The sequence below is a fragment of the Pseudophryne corroboree genome, chromosome 7 (assembly GCF_028390025.1).
Source record: "Pseudophryne corroboree isolate aPseCor3 chromosome 7, aPseCor3.hap2, whole genome shotgun sequence".
Taxonomy (NCBI): domain Eukaryota; kingdom Metazoa; phylum Chordata; class Amphibia; order Anura; family Myobatrachidae; genus Pseudophryne; species Pseudophryne corroboree.
In genome coordinates this window covers 324,382,090-324,408,149 of record NC_086450.1, presented here as the reverse complement: position 1 = coordinate 324,408,149, position 26,060 = coordinate 324,382,090, and the positions used below count along the sequence as shown (strand labels likewise).

Sequence of the window (26,060 nt, the reverse complement as noted above, 5' to 3'; positions counted from 1 at the left end):
ATGCAGTGTAATAAAGGACAGAACAAGATGTCATACCATCATTCATTACATTGCTTAGTGTGTGCCCACTATCTGGTTTGGTGCTGATCGAAGGGAAATTGCCCCAACCAATGGCCCAATTGCCAGTCGTTCTAATGTGTACCCAGCCAAACTGTTAAAACATTTCAATCCATGTCTCAGTCTGTGCCATCATATGCATCGTTAATCCATATTGGGGGCAGCATGGGTGGTGTAATGGTTTGCATTACTGCCTCACAGCACTGAGCCCCTGGGTTCAATTCCCACTATGGGGTGTATTCAATTGTAGTCGGAACTGCCATCTTGTTGGAAAGACTGCAGTTTCCGACTTTTTTAGTTCAGAAACTGTTCCTACCTATTCAATAGGCCTCCCCTTTTTACGTCAGGTCGGCAATTTCAACTTGTCGGAAAACACGTGGATCGGCGGAAAAGCCGCAGATACACGTGTTTTGTCGGAATCGCGGGCAAATCCGACAGGTATTAGCCTCGTTTCTGACAATGTCAATCCTACGTTAAAAAAGTCGGATTGGCATTGTCGGGAACGGCCAAATTGAATACTCAACGGCTAATTGAATACTCAAATGTCGGATCCTTTCCGTCGGAAAGGATCCGTCATCAATTGAATACACCCCTATAGCTCTAATTGTGGTTTGTGTGTGCATTGTGGCTTAACACATGTATACACAATCCTCATTCCTTAGAATATAGACTGTAAGATCCATTGGGGCAGGGTCTGATGTCAATGGCCAAACATCTGTAATGCGCTGCAGAATATGAAAGTGATAAATTAATAACTGATAATATTGCCAATTTCATTCATGATCATTTCAGCATTCCATGGAGCAGAGATCATACAATCTACCAGTATACTGTACATTCCCCAAGTAGGAAAACCCAGTAAACGGTTACCATGAATATATTGTAGTAAATACTGTTACTTTCCTTGCTCCTGTTGCAGTTTATATCTTTATTGGCCATGTATCATGTGTATCAGAATTTCTGTTAGCGCATGCATAGGATTATAGCTGACGTTTAGCCTTGATTACAGCAAACAAAAAAAATAGTGAATGTTGTGTTCAGCTAAAACTTGTGTTTAACCAAAGCAGAAGTGTTACAGGGATCACAACCATGTTTTGAAACAATTCTTTGAATATTCCCAGTACTGGCCATTAATAAGAGACCCATAACAAATATTATTTAACAAAAATACTTCTCATCAGTGCGAAACCTCAAGATTAACAGGTGACTGAAATGTGATTTACTGTGTAGTTTGTTTCCAACCTCTGTCACTGAAACATTTTATTTATTCTTGTCACATGCTTTACTTAGAAAACCTACTGTGATTCTTTGAAAGAAATAATGACGTAAAAGCATTTTTGTTTTAGTCTTGTGTAACACTTTAACTCAATGCGTGACCAACTGCAGAATAATCAGCTTCATTTATTACAGTAATACTTAAGCCCAGTACCCACGGGCCGATGCAGGAGAGATGTGTGCTGAGCGAACCGCTCAGCACACATCTCTCCTGCCGCTCAGCACAGCGCGATCTGTGCTGAGCGTGCGGGGGGAGACGGGGGGGCCGCTGGGTGAAGTGAGCGACCCGCTAGATTGGCCTGCATGCAGGCCAATCTAGCAGCAGAGATAGCGATGTGCGGGGACGCGCATCGCTATCGCTGAGGAGGCTACACACGGAGCGATCATGCTGATATTCTAAGCAATCTAGTCAGATTGCTTAGAATATCACTCCGTGAGTACCCCCCTTTAGGGGGGAATTCAATTGTTTGAAAAGTCGGTTGCATGTCTGTTTTTTTCTGCCTATTAGGAAAAAACAGACTTCCAAATGACTTTTCAAACAATTGAATACCCCCCTTAGAATCATATTTATACTGTGGCCTTCTACAGAGTATTAAAGGGATATTTTTCCAAAGTTTCACTTCTGAAAAGCACAGTGGACGGCATGTAATGGAGTCTGAGATCCGCGGCCGTGCGGGATGCCGGCCGAACTCGGCCATTTTTTAAAAGGGCCATTCATCTAAATGGCATGGTTTAGCCTTGTACATGATTGCCTCTTTAAAAAAACATCCGAGTTCAGTTGGACTCGGACTTCATGACATCCCAGCCAATATTTGTTAAGGAATAATACATTTTTTTCTTGATTGCATTGGACATTTCTAGTACAGTATTTAATGATTTGTCTGCAGTTTCAGTCTTAATGTTCCTTGACAAGTATTATCCTGGATTGGAGGCAGATCATAGTATTTGTTATTATATTAATCTATAAAGTAAAATATATGAAAAAAAGTTCCTAAATAGAAGTATAAGCTATAGTTTCCAAAATGATGATGGTTATGTTTTCTTGGGAAGGAGTATGTCCGATGTCTGTATAGAGTTTAATGGAATTCTATAATGATCATGTGTCGTGGCCGAATCCTATCTGGTAGATATAGAATTCTATGTTATCTACTATGATAATATGCTGTGGTCGGCCATGCTGCGTAGGCTTAGTGTTGTGTTTCTGTATCGGGTATAACACAACTATATTATGATCATGTGCACTGGCCAGATCATGTTGCTTGGTTTAGTGCTCACGTCTGTACAGAGTGTTCTGAACACAACTGGCCATCATTAGACTGTAAGTGGATATTTTGTTGAAATTTGGCAAGGATAAAAGACTAGCACCATGTAAGACAGATATATTATTTTGCATCATTTTGGCTTATGTGGAATTTTCTTTTGCTATATATGTAATATTTAATTTCACCTTCACCAGGCAAACAAAATGACTGACATTTTATTAAATGTAAATGAGCACAGAAACAAGGCAGTTTATGCAAATGTATCTATCCCTATGTATAGTATGTTCACACTGGCATTTAATAGCATGGTTCAGATGAAATTGTCAACATCATTACTTTGAACCCTTTGCTAAATCCGTTTATAGACTTCATTGAGAGTCACATGGCATAGAGAGGGGGACGATGACTTGTCTGAGCAGAATGATGTAGCAGGGTTCTACATAGGAGGATAGGGGGGTGGAATCCCATCATCTCCCAAAAAATTTGCACGGGGGTCCAGCAATCGTATGTTATATAACACATTAACAACCTCTTTGGAGGTCAGAGGGCGAAGTCTTTGTGATGAAACCGGTCAGTGTGTGACCTCACGACTCGCTCTCTGCTCTCACCTCTGGCATCCTCCTACTGCACCAGCGTAATCCAGCCTGGAGCCGTATGCACACATGGCTGGTCCGTGTAACAACTTGTCGGCTGGCGGTTTCACGTGGTCTGCCCCAGGAGACTCGTTGTTCTGCGGGACAAGTATTGCCTGGAGGGTAACATTTCATGTCTTGTGGTAACCAGCGCACAGTGTTTTATTCTCTGGTACGAATTTTATCTCTCTGGAGTCACAGCTTTTTATTGCTTGTCAAAATAAAACTTGTATGCACTATGGAGCGCCCCCTCTTCTTTTGTGTTTTTGTTTATTTATATATATATATATATATATATATGAATATATATGGTATAATCTATTTCATTGATTGCTGTGATTTATTTGACTGCTGTGAGATACTAGGAATATGTGTTTATTTACTTCCTAGTGCTGTGTGATATCTGCTGCCTCACATTTGATCCAAACTGGGATTATACTAATAATTTGATTGCATAAGTATATTTAGGCCCTCTGTTAAATATAACTATCCACAGAGGTCTGTTTCTTGCTTTCTATTACTGGAAATATGAGTATCAGTATTGAACCATAAAATGTTCTTCTGTGAAGCTGCAGTTAATAACGGATTATTGTTACAATTGTTGTCAGACATTACCAAGCTCTGTCTGTATGTTACAATGTGACAACTTTTTCACACAGTTGATATACTACATGATTGTTATTCTTACAGCTTTAAAGGGGTACTAAATTATGTCAGCATATGAGGATAAAAATATTATTTTGTATCCAATCTACCTCTGTTTCCCACGCCATTTATGACTGCTGCCACTAAATATCAGTGTGCTGCAAACATGGTTGCTATCTACCAATTAAAGGTATAAATTCTCAGTTGTAGTACCATGCTAGGGCACACTGTCCATAATTAAATGGAATAATACTTGCTATATTTTCGCAAAAAAATCACACAAGATTCAACAGTTTATTTTTAATATATGGATCAATTACTGTAAATTATTGAGACACTGGAGCACCGATTTTTGTGATTTATCATTTTGCTCCTACAAATGCATTTTGCTAAATTTAGAATTTTTTCTTTGTTCTATACTTTCACTGTTTAATTTTGTTATACTATTTTAAGCGATTTTGAATTAAAAGTTGTTTTAAATAACTAACAAATCATATTAAAAGAGTGCACCAAAATGGAAGCCTTCTTAGAGCGAGCTTCTCTTATTGCTCACTCATCCCCTAACCCCAATATTGTATTTTTTGCTTTCAGGTGCACCTCCAGCCCGTTAAATTAAATAATTACTATACAGATTATGTGATTAATTCATAGATTGGCTGGTTATACTTGACTCACTGCTATTGTTTGTCCTGTGCATAATCACCTCAGGGGTGACCCTCCCTCTGTACAATATTTCTATTTTAAACAGCTGAAACTCATTTTCTGTGTGACATAGTTTTCTGGAGTTTAAGGGGGACATTTACTAAGCAGTGATAAGAGCAGAGAAGTGAGCCAGTGGAGAAGTTACCCATGGCAACAAATCATCACTGAAGTAACATCTATAATTTGCATACTATAAAATGATACAGAGCTTCTGATTGGTTGATGGGGCCACTTCTCCACTGGCTCACTTCTCCGCTCTTATCACTGCTTAGTAAATGTCCCCTAATGGTGTGTACACACAGTGAGATATTTTCTTACAATTTTGACTATATAGTCAAAATTTTAAGAAAAGTTAGTGCAGATCGCAAGGTGAACGTCACCTTACGATCCCGGTTTGATGCTGATGCGCGGTCCCGCGTGGTCGGCATCGCAAGCCTAGATAGACTGTGCAGTCAAGTCAAGTTTGACTATCTCTATAGAAGAGATAGTCAAAATTTACACTTAGCCAAAATCGCACATAGTCAGTATCGCAAGCACACTCATTATGTGCTTGCGATGCCGACCTAGCCCCTGCCGCATAGTGAGAATCGGGCATAGCCCGAATCTCACCGTGTGTATGGGCCATTATTCTTGGTTTAAGTCTGTGAGTAAAGTACTTACCCTTTTGTTTGTGAAAGTTACATTTTGAATAACCCTGCAATTGTTACTGTAGTTTCCATCTTTTTCACACTATGATTTGGGGGTATATATGGATTTAAATGCTTAATTTATGCTGATGTAAAAAAGCGTTTTGCAAGTTGTGATGCAATGGGAACTGCTTTGCTATGACCATCTGTGCTGGAGCCTTCAGATGAGCAGGAGTACATGTGTCCTACACTGTCGCATCAGTTGCACCAAAGAGGTTCCCTGTGGCTCGGCCAAGCGCCTTTTTCTGCACTAAATGTACTGACAGTGACAAAATTACATTGTTGGCTTGCACTGAACAGTCTGATGTGCAACATTAGTACATCTGTGTGCGACTGAGTCTGAATCTGTATACAAAGTGTTACGATGCAGTGGCAGCGGCTTTTTCTCAAGTTCCGTTGTGGTTCATGTAACAAGCAGAGAAAAGGGTGGAGAAGTGAGCCAGTGGAGAAGTTGCCCATGGCAACCAATCAGCATTGACAAAACACTTATGGGCTCTACACACTGGAATTTAACACTGAACTCGTTCATGTCATTCAGTGTGTAGGCATGAACGATGCATGGCCCCGCGCTCGTTCATCGTTGGTGCCCCGTTGCTTATGCATGCAGGCCAATATGGACAATCTGGTCCATATTAGCATGCACTGCTATGGAGCACTGCTATGGAGCCACTTCCCTCCCCCCGCCCCCGGCTCGGTAGGGGGCCCATTAGAATTTGCATACAAAAAAATTATACAGAGCACCTGATTAGTTACCATGGACAACTTCCCCACAGGCCCACTTCTCCACTTTTGTCACTGCTTAGTACAGATCCCCCTTTAACTATGTGGTTAAAGTTGCAGCCCAATGTCTCTTGCACAATTTGATCCGATAACGGGTGATTTACCACACGGTAAAAACGGGCTGTAATTGGATAGCCCGATAGCATTATCGGGCTAAAAAGCCTGTTATTACCATGTGGTAAATCACTGCATCTAATAGGATACTGCTCCAAGTGTAACTGCTAGCCTAATGATCTAGCACAGTATTTCCCAAAACCTCATGCACCCCCAACAGCTTATGTTTTCAGGATTTCTTAATCTACATCAGTAATTATGTCTATTTCCACAGATAGAAGTCCTGGAAACATGAACTGTGGTGCATTAGAACTGGAATTGGAAAACACTGATCCCCAGTAGCATGCAGCGGCGTCACTGGTGTCACCCAGTGCAGGCTGCGTGTGTTCCAAAGGCACCTTCAGCCTGCGCCCAGCACAGTGTGGATGATGAGCGCATGTGTGTATCATCCGTCTCTGTTATCTCTGCTGCTCGGTGTGTCACCCGGTGCTGTCCGCACCCCCTCATCCCCCCTAGAGATGCAACTGCTAGATTATTCTACCTCTATCCCTTGACACTCTCTCTCTCTCTCTCTTTTTCTCTCTCTCTCTATATAGATATATAAACAAACAAATAGGGCGCTGACACTTAATTGATTGTCAGATTTTCTTTCTGCTGTCCAGCAATCTAGTTGCTGCTGTTTCTGCTGCATTTTGTAATTTTTTTATACTTGTATCTTTACATACCTCCCAACTGTTCCGATTTTCGCGGCACAGTCCTGTTTTTTGGGACTGTCCCACCCGCGGGCTTCAGTGTCCCGCGGTGGGGGGCAGTTGGGAGGCTCCTGCACTCTCTGCTCTGCTTAGCAGAGCAGCAGTGAATAGACGCTGTGCGCATAGACAGAAAAAGAGGGGGCATGCCAGCAGCTCAGAGATCGCTGGGCATGCCCCCTCAGTGACGAAAATGGGGGCGTGTCTCGGAACCGTGGGCCCTCCTGTGAAGCCACGCCCCCTTCCCATTGGACACGCCCCATCTTCCGGCGGGCACGCGCTATGTGCTCGCAGATGTCTCTCCTTGCCCAGCCATAAAGTTGGGAGGTATGCCTTTACATTCTTTACATACTTGTCCTCTACTTCACCTGTGCCTCAATCCTTTAATACAGATTCTGGGACCAGGATCAGGAAGTAGCTGAGCACCTAGAGCATCCTAAGACATACTTTACAACATTTTGTTTCTCCGCTCCAGGAGTAGATCAGAGAAGAGATGCAGCTGGCCACTTTGGGGGGCGGGCTCTCCTATCATTAGACCCCACCCCTGTTCTGGCAAAATGCTGCAAATTACTAATCTGCGTGGAAGGGGTAGGGCCAGAGCTTAAAGTGGTCCTTGAGAGGTGGGGGAACTCATTACCCCGAACGCCGAAGGTGCGCGCTGCAAAAAGGGGGTGTGGCATCACTAGGAAGGGGTGTGGCCACACAATAGTACCGATTCAAAATAACGCCTCACAGCAGTATAATCTTATTCATATTGCCCCACATATCAGTGCCCTTTTACACACGCAATACCCACAGTAGGAGTAATGCCCCTAACAACCCCCCCCCATCTTCCCCCTAAGCTATAGGGATTTTTATGTTTACATTTAGATGAAAAGCACAATATAGTAGGATATGTTGAACAACCTTTGCTCACCTCTCCTATGTCTTCCATGTTTACTTTCTGCTTTCTTGCTTCCTTTGTCTGTCACTCTCCTTGTGTCTATATCTTCATCCTACGCAACCCTTACTCCCTATATACTGTACTTTTCTTTGTGTCTGATCACCTGAATATCTCTCTCCTTTACTTACCCCTTACACCTCTCACTCACTGCTACCCTTTCAGCCTCTGCTTCTATCTCACCCCTGTGCCCCTCACTCTCCCATCTCAGCCACATCTTCTCTTATACACCTTTCAGACCACCACCTCTGCACACGGGTTATTGGCACATGAATGTGCATAACCCATGTTCATGTGCAGTCTGAAAGGTGCCAGGATTGAAATACCGGGTCGAGCGACACAGTATTCCAACTTGGGTAGCGAGCAAGGTTGAACACATGTTCAACCCGACTCGCTGTGCGGTGTGAATGGTAGCCTGGTTGAGGTGACCTGGCACTTGTTCACTGTGCATGGACGGGTGGCGCTTGGATATCATGTGATCTCCAAGCACCGTCCCCCTCTGTGTCACTGCTGACATCACCAACCCGGCAATATGTTGGGTTGCAGTCAGCGGCGGCAGGGCGCCTGAGGTGGGTCGCCCGCTGGGAGCTTCCGTGTCAGGCTCCAGGGTGCAACCTGCCTTAGGTGGTCTGAAAGGGGTGTTACTCTTCCATCTCACCCCATGCTTCTCCCACCACCCTCACACCAATCTCACCCCCTGCTCCTCTCTCTACCCCATCCCAATCTCACCCCTGCTTCTCTCATCATCCTCTGCCGTCTCACCCCCTCTTCCTCTCATCATCCACCTGCCGTCTCACCCCCTGCTTCTCTCATCATCCCCCTGCCGTCTCACCCCGTTCCTCTCATCATCCGCCTGCCATCTCTCCCCCTGCTCCTCTCATCATCCGCCTGCCGTCTCTCCCCCTGCTCCTCTCATCATCCGCCTGCCGTCTCACCCCCTGCTTCTCCCATCATTGCCCCCCACTATCTCACCCCCTGCAGCTCTCATCACTGCCCCCCACTATCTCACCCCCTGCAGCTCTCATCATTGCCCCCCACTATCTCACCCCCTGCAGCTCTCGTCATCCCCTGCCATCTCACTGCACTGCCCTGCCCATTTCGCCTCCCGCTTTTTCATCATCCCCCCGGCCCCGCCATCTCACCCCCTGCTGCTCATTCCCCACATGATCACATCCACCTTCCGCGTCCGACGAGCGTCCTGTTAGCGGCCGCCAGACAGTCCTGAGTTTCGGATCGTCTGCCTGGCAGCGCCGCTGCCGCCACTGCCTGCTATAACGAGGGGGACGCTCATTTGAAGCAACCACGGATCGCGGGCCGTCAGCTAATGAAAAGCTGCCACTTGGCTGCTTCTCATTGGCTGGTGATCCACGAGCTGTGATTGGCTCTGACGCCAGTCCAGCGAGCAGAGATTGGCTGGCAGCTGCTTTTGCTGCTTCCAACTCCTGCTGGTACCTGAAGCATTTACTTGATGGTGGACTGACGGAGGCGGAACTGGTTCCGCCTTCAATTAGAAGTGGCGGAACGCAGTTCCGCCCCGTTCCGGCCCACTTTAACCCCTGGTTAGGGCTAAAATTAAACAATTTGCATCATTTTAGCCCCACCCCCTCCATACAGAGCCATGATTACCAGTATTTTCTCCCTATATTGGGGGAGATCCAGTCACTCTACTGGAGGTACAGGGGACTGCATGAAAAATCAAGAGTCTCCTGCAATTTCCGAGTGGGCAGTACCTTGAATGGCAAAGTACTGTTCATGGTACTGTTCTCTTGGCCCTGAGCATTGGACAGTGACACTGCTCGCATACCCCTAGATAGAATTAGCGAGTATTTAAATAATCTTAAAGTGGAAAAGCCAGCACAAGGCTTTATCAACCACGGCTACTAGAACCACAGAGGGGAGACCAGCTGAAAGCACTTGTGCTTGTTGCAATATATGGGGATCCCCACACTTTAAAAAACACACACACACGCACACACTCACTCACTCACTCACTCACTCACTCACTCACACTCTTTCAACAGTTCCATTTATTAATTTTCTAAATTATTGTTTGGAGTTTTTGAATGTGTCGTCCAGCAATAATGCCTTCTTTTAATTCTCTGAAACTTTTTACACAGACACTTGAAGCACTCTCCTTCTTTTGGCAAGGTCTAGCAAATTGCTTCATTTGGCGTAACTTTATATGAAGAAGGAGTAGGAAGGCTTTTTTTTTAGCATAAAACAAACATTCACGGATAACATTTTTTTTATTCATTGTTGTTTGATTAAGTGTTGGCCCTTCGCTCGGCTGTCTCATTCACACAAAAGCCTGGGTGCTTTGTGTATACTCCCTTCTTTCCATGTAGCATGGTCAGTTTGTGGAGTGGAATGATTCTCTTTATGATGACCCATAGCACAGCCATCCACTTACTGACCCCATGCCTTAATTTTGCTCCAAAAATAATAATTTTACAGATTTGTCAACTGATACTAAATTCTATAAACAAAGGGGGTTACATTTAAATTAAAATAATAGATTTTTATTTGTAAGATTGAATGAATTAATGGTTGCGAAATTACATTTTGATAAAAAAAATTGTATATGATGGAATTTGGTAAATATTTTTTTAACTGAGATCAGCACCCAATAATCTATGGAAAAGTGTGACCATTATTTAAAAAAAAAAATGCTATAGCAGACCTGTGATAATTAACACTACATTTGGCCTATAGCAGTTCTTTCAATACTCATCAAAGACCCCTACCAGTGCATGTTTTCCATGTCTCCTAGTTGCTGACTGATACATTTTGAAAGATTCACAGGTGATGCTAATAATTTCAGTTGTGATACTGAGAAGAGCGGTAAAATATGCACTGTTTGGGGACAGTTTGGGTAACACTGGACTATAGTATAGGCAAATGAGAGAGTCTATAAAACAAACTTTCTGTTTCAAACATCTAAATTAAGTGATCAGTGAAAGCTTAACATCCCATACTAATTATTCAGACATTATAGCAGACATAGTAGCAGAGAGAACATAGCTTTCTACAGTAAGTACACATTTTCCCTGCTCATGTTAAGGCCCTTGTCTCTTCTTGCTGGAAGCTGCTCTCTTGTCTTTCTGGTTTGTTGCGCTGGTATGGTGCTTGAATCCATGCACACAGCAGACTTGGTTGGAGAAGGTACATCCACTGGGCATGAACAGCAGCTCTGATCCACTCCTTATACTGCATGCTGTGACCACAGTTCCAGTAAAATTATATTACAGACGTGTCCCCCTCCATTGTTGCATCGCATCATGTGAGTCGTGGGCTAGCGGGAGCGCGCGTACTCACGCACCTGCTGCCGTTACACTTTAAACAGAGGACCTGCTGCGATTGAGCTAAGAAGCATGCTTCAGCAACAAAGGAGGAGGACACATCTGTATATATTACTGCTACGGGTGCTGTATATATTACTGCTATGGGTGCTATATATATTACTGCTACGGGTGCTGTATATATTGTGACAAGAACACTGGGATAGTGTTTGAGGGCAGGTATATTTGTCCCAGGTTCTTGTCTTACATGTTTTAGAAAATGTTAACTTCTAGGAAAAATGCTTTTTGTTCTGTCTGAACCTTTTCAGTTTGCTGTAAAAGCTGGGTAAAGGCTCTGAGAGAGAGATAAGGCGAGTTCTAGACATTGGGCCCAGTTCGGGTCTTTGGCCTCACAGAGGGCTAATCAGGGTTTCAGCTGTGTAAGAGTGTTATAGTGCTGCTAGCCTGATTAGTTTGGGCAGACTGCCTGGGAAGGCTGCAGGATCTGTGTGTGAGAGACACGCTTTCTGATGCAAGTAAGCTATACAGTATGTACTGAAGAACTCTGTGTTTTGTTTAGTGACAGTTAGGAATATCTTATGTTTAGTTAGTGCCGGACAGGCAAGGTATTTTTATTTTGGGGTTTGTTTTATTTTCTTTTTCAATAAAACTGGCCGGGGTCAGTTGTACCAGAAACTGGACTTGTGTTGTTCCTCAGCTGCTGCGTGCGGCCATATTCCCCAGGAAAAGGCGCCTTGCACCCCTACAGTGTTACAACTTGGTGGAGAATGCGAGCACACCGTTCTGCGCATAAGTGAAAGCAGCAGCTTTGTGAGGCCTGCAGAAAACGGTGGTTTATGCAGATACAGCCCAGTGTGAAGTTACTGAGACTCACCCCTGAGGGTTTGATATATGTCCTGGGTGAAAGCAGCTACAAAGCCGCCTGAAAAATCTGTCGACATGGAGGATCTGCTTAAAGCCTTGCTGCAAGCTACAGCGGCTCAGCAGGAGGCCAACCGACAGCAGCAGGTGGCAATGGAGGAAAATAGGAGACAACAGCAGGTGGCAATGGAGGAAAATTGGAGACTACAGCAGGAGGCCAACAGACAGCAGCAGGTGGCAATGGAGGAAAATATAAGACAGCAGCAGGTGGCAATGGAGGAAAATAAGAGACAACAGCAGGCAGTTGTTGATGAACTTTACAGGCAACAGCGTCAGGATAGAGAGGCCTTAGCAGAAGTGGTGCAGAGACTTGCAGCTCGGGTTGGAGATGTGGCCGTCAGTGCTCCAACCAGCTCTAGTTCTATACGGGCCAGTCACTTCCTGCAGAAAATGACAGAGGCTGATGATGTGGAGGCCTATCTGACCACGTTTGAAAGGACTGCCGAGCGTGAGAACTGGCCGAAAGCACAGTGGGCCAGTCTGCTGGCACCTTTCCTGTCAGGTGAGCCCCAAAAAGCTTACTTTGATTTAAGCCCTGCTGAGGCTCGGGACTATGATAAACTAAAGATTGAGATCCTGACCCGCCTGGGAGTCACGCTGTCAGTACGAGCACAACGGGTGCACCGTTGGCTGTACGCCATGGAGAAGCCTCCGCGCTCCCAGATGCACGACCTTATTCAGCTAACAAAAAAATGGCTACAGCCAGAGACATTAACTGGTCCCCAGATGGTGGAAAGAGTCGTCATGGACCGCTACTTGAGATCTTTGCCCATGGTCCTGCGCAAGTGGGTGAGCCATGGAAACCCGGGTACTGCTGACCAATTAGTGGACATGGTAGAGAGGTATTTGGCAGCAGAGGAACTACTGATGACCACCCAGCAACCCATAGATCCTCGACAGCGCCCTTCAGTAAAGACTGGTAAGACTGTTCCGTGGGAAAACGTTGCTGGGCGGTTAAGAGAACGCAAGGCTGGAGAGACTGTAAACACTGGCCCTGGAGACAGGCCAATGGGGATAGAACGGTCTATGCTGCCCAAACGGGTTGATAATCGTGTGGTTAAATGTTTTAGGTGTGGTATGCCAGGTCATGTTATTGCCAATTGCCCAGTCACGCAAGAACCCATGCAATGTGATGCTGCCTTTGAATGTCGCAGAATGTCTTTCTTTGCTAGGTTAGCCTGTACTGTGGTACCTTCACCTGAGCTGGAAAAACAAATGTGTGATGTGTTCTTAGAGGGTAACCGGGTAGAGGCCTTGCTAGATTCAGGAAGTTTAGTTACCCTCGTGAAAGCTGGGTTAGTGAACCCCTTAAAGGTCCAGCAAATACCTATTGGGGTAACTTGCATACATGGGGATACCCAACATTATGCCACTGCTGAGGTGAATATAGAAACTTGTTGTGGGTCAGCAATGGTTAAAGTGGGACTGGTCCCTACCTTGGTGCATGAGGCCATAATAGGGAGGGATTTTCCTCATTTTTGGAAACTGTGGGAATCACGGTTATCAACAGATGTGAGAAGTAAAAAGCCAGTTGATAATACCGGTGATTTTATGGATGTACGTGGGTCTTCGGAACTTTCTGGCCCTTTGCCTTTTGCTAGTTTGGCTGGGGAAGTGACAGATGGGGAGTCCAGTGAGGACCCTCTTGCCGGGAACAGAGACATAGTAGTTAGAACTGAAAGCGTGCCTGACCTGGAGGTAAAGAAGGATCTGTTTGCGTCTGAACAGTTAAAGGATCCTACCTTAATAAAGGCTAGAGAGAATGTTAAGATTGTTAATGGGGAACCTGTGGTACCAGGTGACAGGGTTACGTATCCCCACATGGCCATCTGTAATGAGCTCTTGTACCACATTGTCAAAAGGGGTGAGGATGTGGTGGAACAGCTGGTAGTTCCCCAGCCTTATCGGAGAACGGTACTAGATTTAGCTCATAGTCACGTTACCGCAGGACATTTAGGGGCAGAAAAAACCACTGAAAGAGTTTTACAAAGGTTCTTTTGGCCAGGGGTTTATAAAGAAGTGTCTGAATATTGTTCTTCCTGTCCTGAATGCCAGTATCATGCCCCTAGACCCCATTTCAGGAGCCCACTAGTTCCCATGCCTATTATAGAGGTCCCGTTTGACAGAATAGCCATGGATCTCGTGGGGCCCTTGTTAAAGTCTGCTCGGGGCCATCAGTATATCCTGGTAATTATGGACTATGCCACTCGATATCCTGAGGCTGTCCCTTTACGCACTATCACAACCAAGGCGATAGCTAGGGAGCTGGTGCAGGTATTTAGTAGAGTGGGAATACCAAAAGAAATTTTGACTGACCAAGGTACTCCATTTATGTCAAGGATCATGAAAGAGTTGTGCAAGTTATTTAAGGTCACTCACCTCAGGACGTCCATCTACCATCCCCAAACTGACGGGTTGGTGGAAAGGTTTAATAAAACATTAAAAAGTATGTTAAAAAAGGTTGTTGAGAGAGATGGGAAAAACTGGGATTGTTTGTTGCCCTACTTGTTAATGGCCGTCAGAGAAGTTCCTCAGTCCTCTACGGGGTTTTCTCCATTTGATTTGTTGTATGGTAGACACCCCAGAGGGCTGTTGGATATTGCCAAAGAGACGTGGGAAGGACAGCCCACTCCTTATAGAAGCGTTATTGAGCATGTAACACAAATGCAGGATAGGATTGCAGCCGTGGTACCTGTTGTCAGAGAGCACATGGAACAGGCCCAAAGTGCTCAACAGAGGGTCTATAACCGGAGTGCCAAGATACGGGAATTTGCTCCTGGAGATAGAGTTCTTGTTTTGGTACCCACTGTGGAAAGCAAATTCCTAGCTAAATGGCAGGGTCCATTTGAGATTAGGGAAAAAGTGAATGAGGTTAATTACAAAGTATACCAGCCGGGAAAGAGAAAACCCGAACAGATCTACCATGTTAACTTAATCAAACCCTGGAAAGATAGGTTGTCTCTGTCAGCGGAGCCTTGCCCTTCGGTGTCTTCACCCCGGTTGCTTCCCGCAGTGAAGGTGTCAGAGACATTATCAGCTGATCAGAACAATCAGGTTAAAGAATTTCTCATCCAAAATAGGGAGGTATTTTCAGAGCTGCCTGGCCGAACGACCATAATAAAACATGACATTGTCACAGAACCAGGGGTCAGGGTTCATTTAAAGCCATATAGGATTCCTGAAGCTCAGCGAGAAGCTATTTCTAAGGAAGTTAAAACCATGTTAGAACTGGGAGTCATAGAGGAGTCTAACAGTGAGTGGTCCAGTCCCATAGTGCTCATCCCGAAGCCCGACGGTAGCATACGCTTCTGTAATGACTTTCGTAAGTTAAATGAGGTGTCCTAGTTTGACGCATACCCCATGCCCCGTGTGGATGAGCTTGTAGAAAGGCTGGGAACAGCCAGGTTTCTCACCACATTGGACCTGACCAAAGGTTACTGGCAAATACCTTTATCTGATAGCGCCAAAGAAAAAACAGCCTTTTCGGTTCCGGAGGGGCTGTACCAGTATAAGATGTTACCCTTTGGGTTGCATGGGGCTCCAGCAACCTTTCAACGGGCGATGGATAAAATTTTGAGGCCCCATAGAAAATATGCAGCTGCCTATTTGGATGATGTGGTAATTCACAGTACAGACTGGGGGTCCCATTTGGTTAAAGTACAAGCAGTACTGGACTCAATCAGAGAGGCAGGGTTAACTGCTAACCCAAAGAAGTGCTGCCTCGCAATGGAGGAGGTCAAATACTTGGGCTTCACCATAGGCAGAGGTCTGATTAGGCCCCAATTGAATAAAGTTGATGCTATTCAAAACTGGCCTCGTCCAGTGAATAAAAAACAGGTAAGGGCTTTTTTGGGAATTACTGGGTACTATAGACGGTTTATTCCTAATTTTGCGACCACAGCGGTGCCGTTGTCAGACCTTACCAAAGGGAAGCAGTCAAATGTGGTGAAATGGAACCCTGATGCAGAAAAGGCGTTCCAAGCGTTAAAAGTGGCTTTGTGTTCACAACCGGTGTTGATAACACCAGATTTTTCAAAAGAATTTGTGGTACAGACAGATGCCTCAGAGGTAGGGATAGGTGCTGTGCTGTCCCAAACCAGAGATGGGGACGAACACCCTATCATTTATTTGAGTAGGAAACTCAATGAGCATGAAAAAAGGTATGCCATTGTGGAAAAGGAGGCTTTGGCCATTAAGTGGGCACTAGATACCTTGAGATATTACCTCTTGGGTAGACAATTCAGACTAGTGACAGACCATGCCCCTTTAAAATGGATGTATGTAAATAGAGGCAAGAATGCTCGTGTAACTAGATGGTTTCTAGCGTTGCAGGACTTTAAGTTTACTGTCGAACATAGACCGGGAACAAAATTGGCCAACGCAGATGCATTGTCTCGCATCTTCTGTTTGGGGGCTACAAGTGTTCCGGCCCCTAGGTCGAAACAGGGGAGGGGGATATGTGACAAGAACACTGGGATAGTGTTTGAGGGCAGGTATATTTGTCCCAGGTTCTTGTCTTACATGTTTTAGAAAATGTTAACTTCTAGGAAAAATGCTTTTTGTTTTGTCTGAACCTTTTCAGTTTGCTGTAAAAGCTGGGTAAAGGCTCTGAGAGAGAGATAAGGCGAGTTCTAGACATTGGGCCCAGTTCGGGTCTTTGGCCTCACAGAGGGCTAATCAGGGTTTCAGCTGTGTAAGAGTGTTATAGTGCTGCTAGCCTGATTAGTATGGGCAGACTGCCTGGGAAGGCTGCAGGATCTGTGTGTGAGAGACACGCTTTCTGATGCAAGTAAGCTATACAGTATGTACTGAAGAACTCTGTGTTTTGTTTAGTGACAGTTAGGAATATCTTATGTTTAGTTAGTGCCGGACAGGCAAGGTATTTTTATTTTGGGGTTTGCTTTATTTTCTTTTTCAATAAAACTGGCCGGGGTCAGTTGTACCAGAAACTGGACTTGTGTTGTTCCTCAGCTGCTGCGTGCGGCCATATTCCCCAGGAAAAGGCGCCTTGCACCCCTACAGTGTTACAATATACTGCTACGGGTGCTGTATATATTACTGCTATGGGTGCTATGACTCGAGCCAGGGGCCTGGGGTGGGGCGTAGGGTTCTTGAAAACTGTACCCTCCCCTCCTACTTTGCTTATAAATGGTCTAGCTTAGATATGAAAGGTGCAAATACTTGTTCACTTTCCACAATACCAAATCACTAATTTTCATGAAGCCTTTGCAAATAAAATTTCAGGATTTTAACAGGATAATTAATCTTTTTACTGAGGAGGCCCTTGCCTAGGCCTTTAATTAAGCAGTGTTATCTTTGCAAACTCTTCTATTTCAGCCATGGGCCAAGTTGGTTGAACCAAAATGTCTTTTGAAGATAATTCACTTATTTAGTGAACTGCTAAATATATGTATATAATAGACAGCTGTTATATAACTATATTTTACTTTTACAGTTGCAGTTTATTAGTCGTGTACAAAAAACACCCCCTGAATTATGTGTCAATAAATTGTACACCCCCTACAGATGACATTGCCACACCCCCTACAGGTCAAAATTGCTAACTATTGGCTGACAAATGACCAACTGTATGGCAAGCTCAAAATGGTTTTGTCTTTAACCATGTTAGTTAGATGGCTACGTATAAGTCTGCTCAGATTTCAAATACTGTACAACCTGTGCTCTAAAATATCCCACCAACACTGGGCATCAGCTAACAGTTACTGTAAATCAATTAAATGTTTGTTGGCCCAATAAAGAGAATATATATTAGCTGTGTCTACGTTAAAAATAGAAGGGCAGTGGTAGTAACCTTTATGCAATTATAAGATATATTTTACCTAGGCAAACTCAGCTCCAGACTGTTCTGAGACATATCTTTAAAACATTCCAAATATTTGTTGTTTTTTTTATACCGTCTTGTGTTTTGTAAATGGAGGCCTGTATTTCACAGTGGTAATTAGCTACTTTTGGGTTTCTAACCAGTATTTAAATTAGAATCTGGTTTATATGGGCCAAATCTGTTGGACTATCCTTGTGTCTGGAATTCAGGGATCTTTTCCAAAGCAGTAGGACGTGGTGAACCAGCGTATGGTACAACGTGTTCTTTAACTGTGCATACCATCTTTAGCCGACCCGTTGCCACCAGTATGTGGGTACTTTGTCATTGATGGATCTAGACAGCTGGCAGGCACCCAGGTCCAAGTAACACGTATCAGAAAACGTCTCTGTTCTGCTGAAATCATGTGGTATTTTATTTCAGATGCCTCCAGACACACGCTTGCTTTCAGCAATTTATTGTGATGGACTATTACAATGAATTACATGTTCTGCATTCTGTAAAAATTTAACTTTTTATTATTCTTATTATTATCATTTCTTATATATCTCAATGCAGTTTTCTGAACAATAGCATATACTGTAAGTTGCAATGCAGTTGTCTTTCTTTCCGTATAAATATTGGTAAATTATCACTAAATCAAATAATGGCGTTTTTTTTGGTTATCTAGATATTCAGATATTTATACTTTGTCTTGCATACTAAGGGGTCTATTCATGGAGCAGTGAAAACCCCTATATCAGTGATAACAGGACTTTTCAGCGCTTCGTCCTTTTCACAGTAGGGGTTACTGTGGAAATATCTCACATTTCTCCGGAGGTGCCCCAGCTTTGTGTCAGGACCCCATTGTGGGTCATTCCGACCCGTTCGCACGCAGCGGTTTATTGCTGCGGTGCGAACGGGTCCGGAATGCGCATGCACAGCGGCCGCAATGCGCGTGCGCAACATTCCCCGGCGACAAGGGTCGCCGGGTTACGTAGCGTCCTACGATGGAAGCGATCACAGAGCCGACTACAAAGAAGATTGACAAGAAGAAGGCGTACCTGGGCGGATCCGGACCTTCGGAGACCGTTTTCGGGGAGTGGTAAGGAAAACGCAGGCGTGTCCAGAAGAACGGAGGGTGGATGTCTGACGTCAAAGCCGGCTCCAGCTTCGCAGAGATCGTCGCACAGGGTAAGTAGGTATAGGGCTGGTCTTCTTCTGCTAGAATTTTTTTTAGCTTAGCAGAGCTGCACAAGCGATCGCAGCCCTGCTAAGCCAAAATACACTCCCCCATAGGCGTGGACTAGTTGATCGCAGCAGCGGCAGCAAAAAGTTGCTCGCTGCGATCAGCTCGGAATGACCACCATAGGGTAGTATGGGGAAAGCAGAATAGCGTAAAAAGAGCTTACTGACATGGAGAAGGGCAGCCTTCTTCCTGATCGCCCCTTCTCTATGATCGGCCAATCAGAGAAGCCCAGGGTAAAAAAATCTGCTACCTCATCAACACCAAACTGAATTTGATGTGCCGGGTATTCTGCTCCCACCACCCTGATAGCAATCTCCCGTAACCCTGCCCCAACCAAGATCTCCCTGCTACCGTGACATGTGGGGTGACCTGGCGCTTCTCAACTTCCCGCTAACACAGAGTACTGCAGGAGAACACAAGATCTCTGGTGCCCTGGGTTACGGATCGCTTTGCTAGTAAGGTAAGTATACATGAATTGCTACTTAATAAAGCTATATATTGCATCAAACTGATGTGATATCAGTGACGTGCGGTGGGGTGAGGCAGAGCCTTTCCTGTCATACTGACGTTTATACCAGAGGTTTGACTGCATAAAGTATATGAAAAATACAAAGAATATGTTTGAAATAATCGTCTTTGCATTATTCTAATCATTTTTATAGCCAAAACTCTGGAGTATAAAGTCTATGGCAGGTGAGGTGGTGCCTCATCTTTATGTTTTCTACACATCTCTGATCAAAATTCTTCAAATTACAGGAGGTTATAGTACTGCTGCACCTGTGTATAATGACCGGATGTACCCTTTGGCTCATATATTGCATGTAAATCTGTCTCTGGTGATAGCCAGTGCCTTCTGAGCCACTTACCTCACCTCACGGCTCTGTGTGATATATAGTGAAGAGTAACAATTGTCTCTTCACTTTTTTCATGAATAAGCCACTAAGTTTCAGTACAAACCTTCGTGACTACAGTTTATGTTAATTACAGTTTGACAATTTGCAGCCAGTGGTGCTGAGTTAAATGTGTGTCTATTTGCATTGTGTGAATTCAAACTGCTCATGCCCATATATACAACACATGCAAGTGTGGCTATTCAGAGTCATACACTATGTGGACGCATTGTGGGAAATCCAATTAGCTACAGGGTTTGCCGCATGGGGAATAGCTCCAGGTTTCATGTCCGGTGCTTTCAAATAAAACTGCTTTATCCAAGCATTGTAAACCCTGGGTGACACGCCCTAACCCATTGATTCCACATAAAATGCAGAATTAACCCTTCCCTGGTTAGATTTGGGTGTGGTGTGTTTAATCTGCAATCTAAATTGCAGTGTAAAAATAAAGCAGCCAGTATTTACCCTGCACAGAAATAAAATAACCCACCCAAATCTAACTCTTTCTGCACATGTTATATCTGCCTCCCCTGCAGTGCACATGGTTTTGCCCAATTGCTATCAAAAATCCTGCTGCGATCAACTTGGAATTACCCCCTTAGTAAATTTACCCCCAGGTCTATGAGAGTCTTTTGTATTTCTGCATTGTTTCAGGAACTTTATGATTATTGATCAGGAATGACATCAAGAATGGAAATAGAAATCCCTTTGTAATCTCCAACTACGATTTTTTTTTATTAATTCACCCCAAAAAATTATTATAAAGTATTACATTTCCTGTCCAGTATTTTTAAGCATTCCTCACACATAAATTTAGCAGGCTCCATATAAAGAAAATTATTACATGATTTTTCACAGTAATATTGTGTTATTCTATCCTTGTTGATGCATTTGCTGCATCTTCCTCATTTTCTTTGCGGGGGCAATTTTTCCATACATTAGTGACTACAGGCACTCAAAAGAGTCACTTCAGTACTGACACAGGGTCTCTCAGACCCGGCAGACAAAGGAAGGGCTGTTGCAGCAATCGCGACTAGCACATCGTTATGATTTATCTCTCAATGGACAAGTAAATGACAAAGGAACTGAAAAGTTTATCACTCCTTCTCCGAAATTCGACCACATAAAACAACAATCACAGTGGCTTGGTCTCACAGACCCAGCGTCAACAATGAAGGGTTAATGGATTACAAACAGTGGCAGTCAATAGCAGCATCACAGCAGCGTGTTGACATTTCGGTCCTTCATGGACCTTTGTCAAGATCAGCAATCTCAAAACATCAGGTCACCCAGCAGTACAAATGCCTAATGAGCCAATACCACCTCATTAGGCATTTGTACTGCTGGGTGACCTGATGTTTTGAGATTGCTGGTCTTGACAAAGGCTGGTCAAGACCAGCCGGTCTTGACAACGTCGACACGCTGCTGTGATGCTGCTATTGACTGCCACTGTTTGTAACATGTGAGGTAAAATAAATATATGCTGCAACTAATTGGTGAGTGCCTATATCCTTGGATTTATATTATGGACTGTATAGGCCCTTTATGGAGCACCGCCTTGTGGATGAATTGAAGCAGTGAGTGTGGATATACTATATATATATATATATATATATATATATATATATATAGGTCCAGATTTATGTACTGAGTATTGTCCACACAACACTATCTCTGCTAGGACATTGAAAGATAGAAACAGTGCCCTTCTCAACCTTATTGCTTCTCAGTGGATAGAAATAATGCCCTCCTCAACCTTATTTGTTCTCAGTAGATAGAAATATTGCCCTCCTCAACCTTATTGGGTCTCAGTAGATAGAAATAGCGTGCTTCTCAACCTTATTGGCTCCCAGTTGATAGAAATAGTGCCTTCCTCAACCTTATAGGCTCTCAGTAGATAGAAATAGTGTACTTCTCAACCTTATTGGCATTCGGTAGACAGAAATAGTACCCTCCTGAACCATATTGGCTGTCAGTGGATAGGAAGAGTGCCCTCCTCAACCTTATTGGCACTCGGTAGATAGAAATAGTACCCTCCTGAACCTTATTGGCTGTCAGTAGATAGAAAGAGTGCCCTCCTAAATGTTATTTGTTCCCAGTTGATAGAAATAGTGCCCTCCTCAACCTTATTGGCTGTCAGTAAATAGAAATCAGGACCGTAACTAGGTGTGTGCCAATGGTGCAGTGAAGGCTCACCATCTTGCAGCACACCCCTACATACGGCCGTGTTAGTCATAGTTACATAGTTACATAGTCAGTGAGGTTGAAAAGAGGCAAAATGCCCATCGGGTTCAACCTGTATTCTGCATTAATCTGTTCATATTATAATGTGCATGCTGAAGTAATGGTTTAGTACCGATTTACAGCAATGATTCCTACCACTCCCAGATAATTTTAATGTCGATATGCTAAATGCTTGATACGTTTTCCTGTTAGAAATTTGTCCAATCCGTTTTTAAATGCATTTACAGAGTCTACCATTACTACCTACTCCTGCAGTGAGTTCCAAATCTTTATTTCCCTTACGGAGAAGAACCCTTTCCTACGTTGCGTCAGTGATGGACGAGTGTAATTTAGGCTGTCTGCCGGCGCCTAGCTCCAGCCGCTGCCTCTGTGAGGGACGGGGAGCGCGCCATTTGGTGTTCCACACAGCCTGTTGTGCGCGGAAATGCCGCCTGTGAGCCCCAGCCGCCTGCTCCGTTATATGAGACGGCACTGTCTCTGCTGATAGCACCTGTGAGACCCGTAATATGTAAACAAGGGGGACCCTGCTGCTGTAATGTGTAAACAAGGGGGACTCTACCTGCCATAATGTGTAAACAAGGGGGACTCTGCCTGTGCCGTACTGTGTAAAATGGAGCTCTGCCTGACGTACTGTGTAAAAGGGAGCTATGTGGCCAAGGGGCGTGGCTTCCCCATGAAGCCACGCCCCTATATTTTTGATGCATGCCTATGGCGCGTATTGGCCCTGTTCTATATTTGGTGGTGGTGGAGGGGCAATGCTTTTTCTTGCATACAGCGCTAAAATGTCTAGTTACGGCACTGATAGAAACAGTGTACTCAACCTTATCAGCTCTCATTAGATAGAAACAGTTTACTCCTCAACCTTATTGACTGTCAGTAGATAGAAATAGTGCAATCCTCAACCTTATTGGCCCTCAGTAGATAGAAATAGTGCCCTCCTCAACCTTATTGGCTCTCATTAGATAGAAACAGTTTACTCCTCAATCTTATTGGCTGACAGTAGATAGAAATAGTGTTCTCCTCAACCTTATTGGCCCTCAGTAGATAGAAATAGTGTTCTCCTCAACCTTTATTGGCTCTTAGTAGCTAGAAATAGTGTACTCCTTAAACTTACTGACCCTCAGTAGATAGAGCTAAAGCCCACTTCAATCTTACTGGCTTTCAGTAGATAGAAATAGAGCCCTCCTCAACCTTATTTGCTTTTTAAATGTAGATCCTGGTTTCAGGTAACAGGATTGTCCAGGGAAAGGCACCCTCTCACTATTTGTATTATACAGGGTGAGAAAAATTTAGAAACTGCCAGAAACAAGTCAAACTCATTAATTTTTTTCAATTAGATAGAGGGCGTCAGGCTTCATGTATGAGAGACATATCCAAAAATGACAGATATTGAATTTTTTTTAAATATGGATATGTGCTGACACTGCATGGGGCAAAGAGAAGATTAGGGCTTATCAACAGGACATAGCTCATGTTATTGTGAATTTGACACTGTAGGTGTGTAATGTGTTTGCCTACATTTAACGCAAAGGGTAAAAAATGTAAGTGCGATTTAACAGAGGGTTCCAGTACACACTACTTATTTACGTATTTTTTTTTTGTAGATTTATTTGACTATGAGTTACTAAGCTGCTGCTACAACATAACATATTTTTCATTATATTAGCCAGCTTCTGAACACTGTACAAGCAATAAGTCAGCAAATTTCTTTGATCTACATAACAAGTTCCAGCCGGTTTGTTTTGGATTTTGGGATTTTTTAAGGGTTGTAATTCACAGCAGCGTGTGTTACATCTTCTGCATAAGTTTAACGTAAATATTTAAGGGAACAATAATGTTTACAGCATAATTGCCCTTTTATGTTTCATGTTAACCATAATACCCCTTAGGTATGCCTTATAGCCAGTTCATCCAGAGAATTTTGACATGGGTTATTATCTTTTATTAAAGGAAAGAAAGAAAAAATCGTTCATAACTTCATGTACACTTTCATTACACTTTTATTTATTTTTGAGTGCAGTTTTTGTATATTTTGTGGTTTTGTAATATAATTTTTTTTTGCACTTTATAAATATAATGCTTCAGCACAGGATGCTTTGGTTTTAATAAAAAAAAAAACTATCTAACCTTTAAAGTGACTCCAGACTCCAGAAATTACTGTTCCAGCTCATTAAGTAATAATATAAATGATGCACCCACAGGAACAAATCTAATTCTAACAGTTATTTTTAGTACAGTTTAGAACATTTCTAGTATAAAAAATTCTGTATTGGTTACTGTAAGTTACGGTAAATTTGTTAGCATACCAGTTTTGATGAATTTTCCCAATATCTTGGATGGGTATAATGAAACATCTGCAGCTTATTTCATTTCAAAAATAAATTGTGATTTTAGCACTGTAATGCACATCTTTTTGGCATGATGGTAGTAGCTTGCTGTTTATGAAGTGGTTTTGACAGAGCTGGAATTAACATACTGTACGTCACAGTCGGCCTTTGCTGGGAACATCATAAACCATGTCGCTGCAAAACTCATATGTCAGTTTTTTTATTTAATTGTTATTATTATGGAAAAATGAAGAGGGGATATTAGAAAAAAAGAATCAGTGCGAGTTGTGAGTGAAACTAACAAAGTGATCATTAAATTGTCTTTGGGTGGAGTAAATTACACTTGCCAATATTTTATTAAAATTCTCCCGGAGGCATGGGTGAGAGGTGTGGAGGGCACGGCACAGTGGCACAGTACAACCTGCTGAAATCTACAGCACAGGGCAGTGAGGTGGTGGGGTCATGGTGATACGATTCACCACAAGCTGCATCATAATGCCCCTGGTGAAGTGGGTGAATCGGAAAGCTAGTCTACTCAGTTGGGCATCTGGTAGAGCTCCCCAAAATATGTGAGTTTCCTGGACATTGCAGAAGAGTAAATAAATGGAATAAGCTGAAGGAAAAATGGCCAGATGATAGCTTGTGTCAGGTAGCAGGTATTTTTCTTTGTGACATGCTTGGTATACAGTTCTTTAGATGATCCACCCAATATCGTCAGATTATTGTACAGTATAATTGCTCGATCGATGTGAAAATATTGTTCATCCAGCATGCATGTCCATCTGATGTAATATTTTGAACTGTTGGCCGCATGGGGCAGTATATGCCCTACCGCAACCGACCAACTGACATTTCCCCTGTTCCTTCACAGTGGAGGCACAGGGAAATGTCTCCTCCTCAGGGGAGGAACACAGATATCAGGTGCCATACACTGTGAGAGATCTGAACTATGGGTCTTTTTGTGGTCAAACCTCAGAAAATGCTGTTTTTTGGGGCTTGGCCGCATTTCATGTATACACCAAGCTCCAGAATGCAATACATTCCGGAGCTTGGACTCAGTAGGTAACGCCATCTGTAGAAGGCATTACCTAATAGAAAGCTATGGGATTCTTATCTTGAGGTGCACTGAGAAGGATTCAAACATATCCCTCCCAGTGTCCCCTGTGGTGTGTGTGTCAGCCGTCCAGTGTATGCCCATGATATTTGATGGGTGTAAGGCTGTCAGATATGAGGGGATATTCAATTGTTTGAAAAGTCGGTTGGGTGTCTGTTTTTTCCTGTCTATTTTCTCAATTTCACAATAAGAAACTTTTGGCCTAGGGGTGCGTGAAAAAACCTCTGGTGCCGTGATTCAAAAAAGTTTGTGAACCACTATCTGTCTCAATAACATACTAGTAAGCAACGCGTATTGAAATATGGAGAACATAGGATTTTTTTTTCCTGCAGTAGCTGCAAAATATACATTGTTGGTGTAAATACATTTATTTTGTATGTTTTTTTATGCTACAAAATATTCCTGTATACAGCATG

General features: G+C 43.4%; 1 long non-coding RNA gene across 1 annotated transcript in view; it reads left to right on the top strand.

Annotated features, from left to right (window-relative positions):
• The window catches only part of LOC134945189 (uncharacterized), a 115,485-nt gene that overhangs the window by 87,285 nt on the left and 2,140 nt on the right, over positions 1-26,060 (top strand). The window lies entirely within an intron of this gene.